Source organism: Oryctolagus cuniculus, chromosome 1 (genome assembly GCF_964237555.1).
Source record: "Oryctolagus cuniculus chromosome 1, mOryCun1.1, whole genome shotgun sequence".
Taxonomy (NCBI): Eukaryota; Metazoa; Chordata; class Mammalia; order Lagomorpha; family Leporidae; genus Oryctolagus; species Oryctolagus cuniculus.
Window position 1 is genome coordinate 95,659,538 of NC_091432.1, and position 14,619 is coordinate 95,674,156.

Consider the following 14,619-nt stretch of genomic DNA (forward strand, 5'->3'; position numbering starts at 1 on the left):
GGGGCTGCACAGGTATTCCTTCAGATAGATGTTCCTGGTGCATGTTGTCTCTCTCCTCCTTTATAGTCCTCTTCCACCAATCCCAACTCTGCTACCCACACGCCGAGTATGCTGCTCTCCTCCAATCAGGAGCAAGATCAGCTCCTGCAGCTCAGTCAATCAAATTGGCGAGAGGCAGCTGCGTAGAAGTTGTTACTCCCTTCTCAGTGCCATATTGTGGGAGAGAAGATGCATAGAATAAGTCTTAATTCCAGTAACTTAGTCTAGTCCGAGTTGCTCCCCACAGAGAAGTACAAAGGAAATCCAAAGTAAACAATAGAAGCACTTATGGAAAAATGGCAGGGCCAAGTTGTTACTTATCAGGAGTAACACTGAATGAAAATGGCCTCAACTCCTCAGTTAAAAGACACAGAATGGCTGAATGTATTAAAAAGAAGACCCATCTATTTGCTGACTACCAGAAACAAACCTTACCAGCAAAGATACAAGCAGACTGAAAGTGAAAGAATGGAAAAAGATATTTCATGGTAACAGAAAGCAAAGAAAGAGGAGGTATAGCCATCCTAACATCAGGCAAAATACACTTTAACACAAAAACTGTTAAAGAGACAAACAAGGGTACTATTTAATAATTAAGGTATCAATTCAATAGGAAGGTGTGACTATAATAAATGTATACACACCCAATGTCAGGGCACCTGGCCATTTAAGATAAATAAAAGGGAGACAGAGATTCCAATATAATAGTAATGGACAGATCAACTAGAAAGAAAATCAACAAAGAAACAACAGAGCTAATCTACAATATGGACCAAATGGACTTAACTGATGTCTACAGAACTTTTTATCTTACTGTTGCAAAATACATTCTATTCATCATTGCATGGAACTTTCTCTAGGATACACCATATGCTAGGCCATAAAGCAAGTCTCAGGAAATTCAAAATAACCAAAATCATACCTTGCATCTTTTTTGACCACAGCAGAATTAAGTTGGAAATTAACAACTCAACAAACTCTAGAACATTTACAAACACATGGAGACTGAATGAATGAAGCATTGGTTATAGAAGAAATCAAAAGAGAAATCAAAAAATTTCTGGAATGAATGAAAATAACAATGCAACATATCAAATCTTATGAGATACAGCAAAAGTAGCATTAAGAGCAATTTGTTCCTATATCAAAATATTTGAAAGGCACCAAATGAATATGCTATCAATGCATCTCAAGGACCTAGAAAAATAACAACAAACCAATCCCAAAATTATTAGGAGGAAAAAAGGATTAAAATTAGAGAATATATAAATAAAATTAAAGCCAAATAAACATTAAAATGATCAATAAAATGAGGAGCTATTTTTGAAGAATAAACAAAATGGATACACCTTTGGCTCAACTAACCAAAAAAGAGGGAGAAGACCCAAGTCAATAGAATCAGAGATGAAAAAGGAAATGTAATAGCAGATACCATAGAAATAAATAGAATAATCAGGGATTACTACAAAGATTTACATGCCAACAAATTGGAAAATGTAGAACAAATGGACAGATTGCTAGACACATATAATCTACCAAGATTGAGTCATGAAGACACAGACAACATAAACAGACCAATAACCAAAATCGAGATTGGTGAACATAGTGGCAAAAATCCTCATAAAATACTAGCTAATAAAATACAACAACACATCAGAAAGATCATGTCGCTCCCCGTCTTCATGGGGGAACGACACAGGACCCTGCGCTGTTCTTTCGTCTGCTCGGCCCTCCCCGGGTTTGCTGCTGGTTCTTCCCGGGTTGGCTACTATCCCTTCCACCTCCGTGGAAGGGCAGTTCCCCCTGGCCACATTCCCCACTTCCGCAGGGGAGCGGCACACCGCCGGCCGGCTTTCTCGGGGGCTGCACGGGTTCCCTTAGATGTTCCCCATAGATGTTCCTGGTGCATGCCGTTTCTCTCCTCCTTTATAGTCCTCCTCCTCCAATCCCAACTCGGCTGCCCACACGCCGAGTACGCTGCTCTCCAATCAGGAGCAAGTCCTACAGTTAATTGGTTGAACTGGAGGCAGCTGTGCGGAAGCTGTTTACTTCTCTCCCAGCGCCATATTGTGGGAGAGCAGATGCATAGAATAAGTCTTAATTCCAGTAACTCAGTCCAGTCCGGGCTGCTCCCCACAGATCATTCACCCAGACCAAGTGGGATTTATTCCTGGTATGCCAGAATGGTTCAATGTTGATTCACAATCAATAAATGTGATACATCAAATTAACAAACTGAAGAATAAAAACCATATGATTATCTCAATAGATGTAGAGAAAGAATTTGATAAAATATCATATTCTTGCATGATGAAAACTTAAGCAAACTTGGTACAGTGGGATCATTCCTCAACTCAATCAAGGTAATTTATGACAAACCCAGAGCCAGCTTCTTATTGAAGGGGGAAAAGTTGGAAACATTCCCACTAAGATCCTGAACCTGGCAAGGATGCCCACTATCACCATTCCTATTCTTTTTTTTTTTTAATTTTTTTAAAAATTTTTTTGACAGGCAGAGCAGACAGTGAGAGAGACAGAGAGAAAGGTCTTCCTTTGCCGTTGGTTCACCCTCCAATGGCCGCTGCGGCTGGCGCGCTGCGGCCAGTGCACTGCACTGATCTGAAGCCAGGAGCCAGGTTCTTCTCCTGGTCTCCCATGGGGTGCAGGGCCCAAGGACTTGGGCCATCCTCCACTGCACTCCAGGGCCACAGCAGAGAGCTGGCCTGGAAGAGGGGCAATCGGGACAGAATCCGGCGCCCCAACCGGGACTAGAACCTGGTGTGCCGGTGCCTCAAGGTGGAGGATTAGCCTAGTGAGCCACGGCGCCGGCCACTATCACCATTCCTGTTCAATATAGTTCTAGAAGTTTTAGCCAGAGCCATTAGGCAAGAAAAAGAAATTAAAGTGAGACAAATTGGAAAGGAGGAACTAAAACCAGAATAGCTACAAAAATTAAATACCCTGTAAAAAATTTAACTAAGGGTGTCAAATATCTCTATGGTGAAAATTATAAAACAGTAAAGAAAGAAATAGAAGAGTACACAAAAAATGGGGGAAAATCTATGTTAATGGAATGGAAGAATTGATATTAAACTGTCCATACTACCAAGGGAAATTTACAAATTCAGAATGACCCCAATCAAAATAGCAATGACATTCTTCTCAGATCTAAAAAAAAAAAAAAAAAAAAATCTGAACTTCATACGGAAACGCAAGAGACCCTGAATAGCCAGCAATCCAGTTAAGAAATGGACAAAGGTCTTGAACAGACATTTTTCAAGAGAGGAAACCCAAATGCCCAACAGATACTTAAAAAATGCTCAGGATCAATAGCCATCAGGAAAATTTAAATGAAAACCACAATGACCACAATGAGGTTTCACCTTACCCCAATTAGAATGGCTCTCATAAAGAAAGTAAACAATCTGGAAAACATCATGCTTAGTGAATTAAGGCAGTCCCAAAGGGACAAATATCATATGTTCTCTCTGATTGGCGACAACTAACTGAGCACCAAAGGGGGAACCTGTTGAAGTGAAATGGACACTATGAGAAACAGTGACTTGATCAGCTCTTGTCCTGACTGTTGATGTACAATGTAATACTTTATCCATTTTAGTATTTTCTCTTTGTTTTGTTCTAGTACTATTGGTTGAACTCTGTAATTAACACACAATTATTCTTAGGTGTTTAAATTTTAACTGAAAAGTGATCCCTGTTAAATATAAGAGTGGGAATAAGAGAGGGAGGAGATGTACAATTTCGTACATGCTCAATCAGACTTGCCCCAAATGGTGGAGTTAGAAACGTTCCAGGGTATTCCAATACAATCCCATCAAGGTGGCATGTACCAATGCCATCTCACTAGTCCAAGTGATCAATTTCAGTTCATAATTAATCACAATGATAGGTCTAAGAGTCAAAGGGATCACACAAACAAGACTAGTGTCTGCTAATACTAACTGATAGAATCAAAAAGGGAGAGAACGATCCATCATGGGAAGTGGGATACACAGCAGACTCAGAATGGCAGATGTCCTAAAGAGCACTCTGGCCTCAGAATTAGCCCTTAAGGCATTAGGATCTGGCTGAAGAGCCCATGAGTTTATTTTAGGCATGGAAAGCCAAGACACCCTGGAAAAAAAAAAAAAACTTAAATGAAAGATCTCTGCGAGTGAGATCCCAGTGGAAAGAATGGGGCCATCAAAGAAGGAGGTACCTTTCTCTGAAGGGAGGAGAGAACTTCCACTTTGACTATGACCTTGTCTAAATAAGATCAGAGTTGGCAAACTCAAAAGGCTTCCATAGCCTTGGCAACTCATTACTAGAGCCTAGGGAGATTACTGACACCATAAACAAGAGTGCCAATTTGTTAAGTCAACAACAGGAGTCACTGTGTACTTACTTCTCATGTGGGATCTGTCCTTAATGTGTTGTCCAATGTGAAGTAATACTATAACTAGTACTGAAACAGTATTTTTCACTTTGTGTTTCTGTGTGGGTGCAAACTGATGAAATCTTTACTTAATATATACTGAATTGATCTTCTGTATATAAAGAGAATTGAAAATGAATCTTGATGTGAATGGAATGGGAAAGGGAGTGGGAGATGAGAGGGGTGTGAGTGGGAGGGAAATTATGAGGGGGAAAGCCATTGTAATCCGTAAACTGTACTTTGGAAATTTATATTTACTAAATAAAAAAAAGAAATTAAACAATAAATGCTAGCGAGAATGTGGGAGAAAAGGTACCCTAATCAACTGTTGGTGGGAATGTAAACTGGTGCAGTCACTATGGAAGAAAGTATGGAGATACCTCAGGAGATATCTCAGAAAGCTGAAAATACATCTAGCATATGATCCTGGCATCCCACTCCCAGGAATTTACCCAAGGAAATGAAATCAGCATATGAAAGTGTTTTCTGTACTTCCATGTTCGCTGCAGACCAATTTGCAATAGCTAAGATGTGGAATCAATGCAGATTTCCATCAACTGATGAGTGGATAAAGAAATTATGGCTTCCGAGATCAGGTAAGGACAGGCATACTATATTCCTAAAGTTGCATTTATGATATGTATGAAGTTATATTCCTTAAATAAAAGGTTTCTGGGGAAAAACAAAGTTATGGCCTATTTACACTATAGAATACTACTCAGTGATAAAAAAAAAAAAAGAAATCTTGTCTTTTGAAACAAAATGGCTACAACTAGAAACCATTGTATTTAGTAAAATAAGCAAGTCCCAAAAAGACAAATACCTTATGTTTTCTCTCTTCTGTGGTAACTAATAGAGTATCTAAAATGTAATGTATACAAGTGAAATTGACGTTTGAGATCTGATGATTGTTTATAGCCCTTTCTCTAGTCTTGAGGAACACTGTTTTTATTTTGTTTTTCCCCTACTATTTGTTGAACTCTTTACTTACTGTAGGGTTAATCTAATGAGTATAAAGAAAACTAAAAACAAACCTTTGTAAAAATTAAGAGTGGGGGGCGGAGCCAAGATGGTGGAATAGTGAGGGCCGATAGTCCGGGAAAATTTAGTTTAATAAAAGGGGAGTTACGGTAGCCTCAGAAAAAAGAACCAGGAAAATATTGCAGAGGAAACTCTTCTGGATTGAGTGGCCATGAATCGGAGGACCTACTGGGAGAACAAGGTCGCCCACTGTGCGGAAGCCGAGCCGCAGGACCGAGCCGCGGAAGCCGCAGGGTCTGCGCGCCAGTGCTCGAAGGGGAGTGCATGCCACACAGACAACAACGGGGAGGCTTGGGAAGTCCAGGGCTCCGAGTCCACACATCCGCGCTGGAAGGGGAGCGGACCTGCGTGGAGAGCGTGGGAGCCCACAGTTCGGGACACCAGCGGCAGACTCAACACACCAGCGCTGGAACGCGAGGTGAGCCGAACCTCAATAGCCCGAGACACCGGCAGGCAAGTGGAGAGAGGAGACTAGAGGGAACGACCCCCCGGGGGGGGGGGAAGTTCACCAGGCTAGCTGGAAGAGAGAGAGAAAAAAAAAAAAAGGTGACTGGTACGGACACGGGTTTCTCTCTCTCCGCTCACCTCTCAAGGGCGAGCAAGACAAAGAGAAGGCGCCATCTTGGACATACATCATAAGCAGAGCGACCTCAGGTCTGCACCGGCCCTGAGCCTAGCAGAAAAACCTGACTCTGGGCGGGGCAAATTAACAGGAGATTAGGACCTAGTAAATTTGTGGTGCTACTGAACTGAGACTGTGAAAAAAGAGACGGTGGGGGAGAGAACTCACGGAATTCACGTGAGCACTCTCCAGAGACGCTACAATTCCGTAACTTTGGCAACACAGTGGGAGACTGAAGGAGAATTTGAGCCCACTCTGAGGGCCGAACAGATTCCCTGTGTGGTCCTTGGGAAAGAGCTTCTGATCTCTGGCTCCTGTGGGTATATCATTTGCCTGCTAACTACCTCCAACTTCGTTCAGCTGTGCAGAATAACTTCCCTTTTGAATCAAAAAAAAAAAAAAAAAAAGAAAGAAAGAGAGAGAGAGAGAGGTTTACCATGCCTAACTTGGGAGTGTCACCTTTGGCACACCAAACAGAGCTCTCAGGCCACACCCATCTCAAGCCCTAAGGCTCCATCAAAAACAGATAGTCCACTTAATCTAGAGTCATAGTATAACAAGAAAAAGCACCACAGTGAAGAAACCAAATATCTCCAATATGCCAAATAACAAACGCAAAAACCGAGGTAATAAAAACAAGGAAGTCACCATGACGCCCTCAAATGAAAAAGACACCCCAATTCAAGATTATGAGGATGATGACATAGAAGAAATGCAAGAAGCAGATCTCAAAAAATTGATAAGAACATTAAGAAGTTCTCAAAAACAAATTCTTGAACTACAGAAATCCTTAATGGACAAGATAGAAAATCTCTCTCGTGAAAATGAAATATTAAGGAGGAATCAAAATGAAATGAAACAACTAGTACAACAGGAAACTGGGATAGTGACTGAAGTGAAGAATTCAATAGATCAAATGAAAAACACAATAGAGAGCCTTACAAACAGAATGGGTGAAGCAGAAGAGAGAATATTGGACTTAGAAGATAGAGCACAGGAAAACATACAGTCAAACCAAAGAAAAGAAGAGGAAATTAGAAATCTGAAACATATTGTCGGGAATCTTCAGGATACTATTAAAAAACCCAACATTCGGGTGCTAGGAGTTCCTGAAGGCATGGAGAGGGAGAAAGGATTAGAAGGCCTTTTTAGTGAGATATTAGCAGAAAATTTCCCAGGTTTGGAGAAGGACAGAGAAATCCTAGTACAGGAAGCTCACAGAACCCCTAATAAACACGACCAAAAGAGATCCTCACCACGACACGTTGTAATTAAACTCTCCACAGTGAAACATAAAGAAAAGATCCTAAAATGTGCAAGAGAGAAACGTCAGATTACTCTCAGAGGATCTCCAATCAGATTCACAGCTGACTTCTCATCAGAAACTCTACAAGCTAGGAGGGAATGGCGAGATATAGCCCAGGTACTAAGAGAGAACAACTGCCAGCCCAGAATATTATATCCTGCAAAGCTATCATTTGTGAATGAAGGTGAAATAAAGACTTTTCATAGCAAACAGAAATTGAAAGAATTTGTTGCCACTCGTCCAGCCCTGCAAAAGATGCTTAAAGATGTGTTACACACAGAAACAAAGAAACACGGTCATCAATATGAAAGAAGGTAAAGGAAGGAAACCAAGGAAGGAAACCTCACAGCAAAAGATCACAGGGAATTCAAAGCATATATTAGAACTTATCTTTGGCAAATGGCAGGGCAAAGTTACCACTTATCATTAGTCACATTGAACGTGAATGGCCTGAACTGTCCAGTTAAAAGACACCGATTGGCTGATTGGGTAAAGGAACAAAACCCATCTATTTGCTGCTTACAAGAAACACATCTTTCCAATAAAGATCCATACAGACTGAAAGTGAAAGGCTGGAAAAAGATATAGCATGCCAACAGAAATGAAAAAAGAGCGGGCGTAGCCATCTTAATATCAGACACCATAAACTTTACCACAAAAACCGTTAAGAGAGACAAAGAGGGACACTACATAATGATTAAGGGATCAATTCAACAGGAAGATATAACAATTATCAATGTATATGCACCTAACTACAGGGCACCGGTTTATCTAAAAGATTTGTTAACGGACTTAAAGGGAGACTTAGACCCCAATACAATAGTACTGGGGGACTTCAATACTCCACTCTCAGAAATAGACAGATCAATAGGACAGAAGATCAACAAGGATACAGTAGATTTAAACGACACTATAGCCCAAATGGATCTAACAGATATATACAGAACTTTCAATCCTACAGCTAAAGATTTTACATTCTTCTCAGCAGTACATGGAACCTTCTCTAGGATTGACCACATACTAGGCCATAAAGCAAGTCTCAGCAAATTCAAAAGAATTAGAATCATACCATGCAGCTTCTCAGACCATAAAGGAATGAAGTTGGAAATTAGCAACTCAGGAATCCCTAGAGCATATGCAAACACATGGAGATTGAACAACATGCTCCTGAATGAACAATGGGTCATAGAAGAAATTAAAAGAGAAATCAAAAACTTTCTGGAAGTAAATGAGGATAACAGCACAACATACCAAAATTTATGGGACGCAGCAAAAGCAGTGTTAAGAGGGAAGTTTAGCCGGCGCCACGGCTCACTAGGCTAATCCTCCGCCTAGCGGCGCCGGCACACCGGGTTCTAGTCCCGGTCGGGGCGCCGGATTCTGTCCCGGTTGCCCCTCTTCCAGGCCAGCTCTCTGCTGTGGCCAGGGAGTGCAGTGGAGGATGGCTCAGGTGCTTGGGCCCTGCACCCCATGGGAGACCAGGAAAAGCACCTGGCTCCTGGCTCCTGCCATCGGATCAGCGCGGTGCGCCGGCCGCAGCATGCCGGCCGCGGCGGCCATTGGAGGGTGAACCAACGGCAAAGGAAGACCTTTCTCTCTGTCTCTCTCTCTCACTGTCCACTCTGCCTGTCCAAAAAAAAAAAAATAATAAAATAAAAAAAAAAAAAAAAGAGGGAAGTTTATATCAATAGGTGCCTACATCAAGAAATTAGAAAGGCACCAACTAGATGAGCTTTCAATTCACCTCAAGGATCTAGAAAACCTACAGCAAACCAGACCCAAATCTAGTAGGAGAAGAGAAATAATTAAAATCAGAGAAGAAATCAACAGGATTGAATCAAGAAAAACATTCCAAAAAATCAGCCAAACGAGGAGCTGGTTTTTTTAAAAAAATAAACAAAATTGACACCCCATTGGCGCAACTAACTAAAAAAAGAAGAGAAAAGACCCAAATCAATAAAATCAGAGATGAAAAAGGAAATGTAACAACAGACACCACAGAAATAAAAAGAATCATCAGAAATTACTACAAGGACTTGTATGTCAGCAAACAGGGAAACCTATCAGAAATGGATAGATTCCTGGACACATGCAACCTACCTAAATTGAACCAGGAAGACATCGAAAACCTAAATAGACCCATAACTGAGACAGAAATTGAAACAGTAATAAAGGCCCTCCCAACAAAGAAAAGCCCAGGACCAGATGAATTCACTGCTGAATTCTACCAGACATTTAAAGAAGAACTAACTCCAATTCTTCTCAAACTATTCAGAACAATCGAAGAAGAGGGAATCCTCCCAAATTCTTTCTATGAAGCCAGCATCACCTTAATTCCTCAGCCGGAAAAAGATGCAGCACTTAAAGAGAATTACAGACCAATATCCCTGATGAACATAGATGCAAAAATCCTCAATAAAATTCTCGCCAATAGAATGCAACAACACATCAGAAAGATCATCCACCCAGACCAAGTGGGATTTATCCCTGGTATGCAGGGATGGTTTAATGTGCGCAAGACAATCAATGTGATACACCACATTAACAGACTGCAGAAGAAAAACCATATGATTATCTCAATAGATGCCGAGAAAGCATTTGATAAAATACAACACCCGTTCATGATGAAAACTCTAAGCAAACTGGGTATGGAAGGAACATTCCTCAATACAATCAAAGCAATCTATGAAAAACCCATGGCCAACATCCTATTGAATGGGGAAAAGTTGGAAGCATTTCCACTGAGATCTGGGACCAGACAGGGATGTCCACTTTCACCACTGCTATTCAATATAGTTCTGGAGGTTCTAGCCAGAGCTATTAGGCAAAAAAAGAAATTAAAGGGATACAAATTGGGAAGGAAGAACTCAAACTATCCCTCTTTGCAGATGACATGATTCTTTATTTAGGGGACCCAAAGAACTCTACTAAGAGACTATTGGAACTCATAGAAGATTTTGGCAAAGTAGCAGGGTATAAAATCAATGCACAAAAATCAACAGCCTTTGTATACACAGACAATGCCATGGCTGAGGAAGAACTTCTAAGATCAATCCCATTCACAATGCTACAAAAACAATCAAATACCTTGGAATAAACTTAACCAAGGATGTTAAAGATCTCTACGATGAAAATTACAAAACCTTAAAGAAAGAAATAGAAGAGGATACCAAGAAATGGAAAAATCTTCCATGCTCATGGATTAGAAGAATCAATATCATCAAAATGTCCATTCTCCCAAAAGCAATTTATAAATTCAATGCAATACCAATCAAGATACCGAAGACCTTCTTCTCAGATCTGGAAAAAATGGTGCTGAAATTTATATGGAGGCACAAGAGACCTCGAATAGCTAAAGCAATCTTGTACAACAAAAACAAAGCCGGAGGCATCACAATACCAGATTTCAGGACATACTACAGGGCAGTTGTAATTAAAACAGCATGGTACTGGTACAGAAACAGATGGATAGACCAATGGAACAGAATTGAAATGCCAGAAATCAACCCAAACATCTACAGCCAACTTATATTTGATCAAGGATCTAAAACTAATTCCTGGAGCAAGGACAGTCTATTCAATAAATGGTGCTGGGAAATTTGGATTCCCACGTGCAGAAGCATGAAGCAAGACCCCTACCTTACACCTTACACAAAAATCCACTCAACATGGATTAAAGACCTAAATCTACGACCTGACACCATCAAGTTAAAGAGAACATTGGAGAAATCCTTCAAGATATTGGCACAGGCAAAGAGTTTCTGGAAAAGACCCGGGAGGCACAGGCAGTCAAAGCCAAAATCAACTATTGGGATTGCATCAAATTGAGAAGTTTCTGTACTGCAAAAGAAACAGTCAGGAGAGTGAAGAGACAACCAACAGAATGGGAAAAAATATTTGCAAACTATGCAACAGATAAAGGGTTAATAACCAGAATCTACAAAGAGATCAAGAAACTCCACAAAAACAAAACCAACAACCCAATTAAGAGATGGGCCAAGGACCTCAATAGACATTTTTCAAAAGAGGAAATCCAAATGGCCAACAGGCACATGAAAAAATGTTCAAGGTCATTAGCAATCAGGGAAATGCAAATCAAAACCACAATGAGGTTTCACCTCACCCCGGTTAGAATGGCTCACATACAGAAATCTACCAACAACAGATGCTGGCGAGGATGTGGGGAAAAAGGGACACTAACCCACTGTTGGTGGGAATGCAAACTGGTCAAGCCACTATGGAAGTCAGTCTGGAGATCCCTCAGAAACCTGAAGATAACCCTACCATTCGACCCAGCCATCCCACTCCTTGGAATTTAACCAAAGGAACTTAAATTGGCAAACAAAAAAGCGGTCTGCAGCCTAATGTTTATTGCAGCTCAATTCACAATAGCTAAGACCTGGAACCAACCTAAATGCCCATCAACGGTAGACTGGATAAAGAAATTATGGGATATGTACTCTTTAGAATACTATACTGCAGTAAGAAACAACGAAATCCAGTCATTTGCAACAAAATGGAGGAATCTGGAACACATCATGCTGAGTGAAATAAGCCAGTCCCAAAGGGACAAATACCATATGTTCTCCCTGATCGGTGACAACTGACTGAACACCAAAAAGGAAACCTGTTGAAGTGAAATGGACACTATGGGAAACGGTGACTTGATCAGCATAGCCCTGACTGTTAATGAACAACTTAATACATTATCCCTCTTAGTAGTAGTTTTTTTTGTCTGTTCTACTTAATATGACTGGTTTAATTCTGTAATTAATACACAGTTATTCTTAAGTGTTGAAAATTAACTGAAATGTGATCCCTGTTAAACATAAGAGTGGGAATAAGAGAGGGAAGAGATGTATAATTTGGGACATGCTCAAGCTGACTTGCCCCAAATGGTAGAGTTAGAAACATACCAGGGGATTCCAATTCAATCGCATCTAGGTGGCATGTACCAATGCCATCTCACTATTCCAAGTGATCAATTTCAGTTCACAATTGATCATAATGAAAGGACTAAGAGTCAAAGGGAGCACATAAACAAGTCTAGTACCTGCTAACACTAACCGATGGAATAACTAAAGGGGAGAGTGATCCAACATGGGAAGTGAGATACTCAGCAGACTCATAGAATGGCAGATGTCCTAAATAGCACTCTGGCCTCAGAATCAGCCCTAAAGGCACTTGGATCTGGCTGAAAAGCCCATGAGAGTATTTCAGGCATGGAAAGCCAAGACACTCTGGCAAAAGATCTCTGTGAGTGAGATCCCAGTGGAAAGAACAGGTCATCAAAGAAGGAGGTACCTTTCTCTGAAGGGAGGAGAGAACCTCCACTTTGACTATGACCTTGTCTAAACAAGATAAGAATCGGAGAACTCAGAGGCTTCTATAGCCTTGGAAACTCATGACTGGAGCATAGGGAGATTACTGATGCCATAGACAGGAGTGTCAATTGGTAAAGTCAACAACAGGAGTCACTGTGCACTTACTCCTCATGTAGGATCTCTGTCCTTAATGTGCTGTGTATTGAGATTTAATGCTATAACGAGTACTCAAACAATATATTTCACTTTGTGTTTCTATGGGGGTGCAAACTGTTGAAATCCTTACTTAATGCATACTAAACTGATCCTCTGTTAAAAAAAAAAAAAAGAAATTATCAACTCCCAACTTGACTCTCACTGGGATTAAACATGACAATAGGTCTGATCTGATTTCATCATCATTTAAAAAAAATCATCTATTATTTTTCACTTTATGTTTCTGTGTGGGAGCAAACTGTTGAAATCCTTACTTAATGTATACTAAGCTGATCTTCTGTATATTAAGATAATCGAAAATGAATCTTGATGTGAATGGAAGGGGAGAGGGAGTGGAAAAGGGGAGGGTTGTGGATGGGAGGGACGGTATGTGGGGGAAGCCATTGTAATCCATAAATCGTACTTTGGAAATTTATATTCATTAAATAAAAGTTAAAAAAAAATTAAGAGTGGGAAGGGAGAGAGAAGGAAGAAAGTTAGGAGTAGGGTCTGGAAGGAAGTTAGGGTGGGAAGTATCACTATGTTCCTAAATTTGTACACAGGAAATACATGAAGTTTTTATGCCTTTAATAAAATTAAAAAACAAAACAAAACAAAACCCCCAAAAGATAAACAACAACATGGCTTTTATTAATGCTTACTGGCAAACTGAGTGAATGGGGAATCCAGATACTCACACATTGCATCGGTTATAAACAGTGGCTAAATCTAAAAAAATAAAGCTAAGCAGAGGAAACATTCACAGAGCAAAACACTGCCAGAAAATTTCTGGGTAAACAGAATCATAGAAATGTTTAGGATTCGGCAATTATATTTAAACTTTTAATGAGTGTGATGATTATAGATGCTTAGATATGACAATATTTGGATATTATGTATGAGACTCTCCAGATTTCTAATGATTATCTTAGAGCCTCATAGGGAAGACAGCAGAGGAGTTCACAGAAATATCTTGATTCTGTGAAGAGTTTTGCATGCAATTCAATTAATAATAGTAGCTATCATGTACTGAGGGCACACCAGATGTTGGATTTTCTGCTGTTATCTAATCCCAATAGAACTTGGCAAAATAGTTAGGACTACAGCCATTTTGAAAAATGCAGAAAACAAAGGATCAAGGGCCTTTAGTGACTACACCAAAAGTTACTGCTTTTAGGATTTGAATTAGAATTGTATCATGTTTGCTAGATTCTAAAGCCCATGCCTTTCTCAGGAAAAATAAATAAATATAAAAATAAAAAAATTCCTCTTTTGCACTATGATAGGCCTTCAAAAGGCTCATGAAAAATGTGTATTATGAAAAATACCTATGGATGGATTTAAAATATTTTGGGCCAATATAAAATTATCTTTGATTTTGATTTTACATGAACTTTTTGAAGTCCTCTCATATTTCTATCAGATTTATGGTAAACAATTTTAACATTGCTAAAACTTCTACTTGGTGCATACCACCTGGTACTAGATATTCAAAGAACCTCATCACCTTCAAAAACAGATATTAGGGTGTTGGTGCTATGGTATAATTGACTAAACCTCTGTCTACGGTGCCAGCATTCCATTTGGGCGCAGGTTTGTGTCCCAGCTGCTCCTGTTCCAATTTAACTCTCTGCTATAGCTTGGGAAAGCAGCAGAA

At 40.0% G+C, this 14,619-nt stretch overlaps 1 protein-coding gene across 4 annotated transcripts in view; it reads right to left on the reverse strand.

Annotated features, from left to right (window-relative positions):
* The window catches only part of PDGFD (platelet derived growth factor D), a 272,794-nt gene that overhangs the window by 22,712 nt on the left and 235,463 nt on the right, over positions 1-14,619 (reverse strand).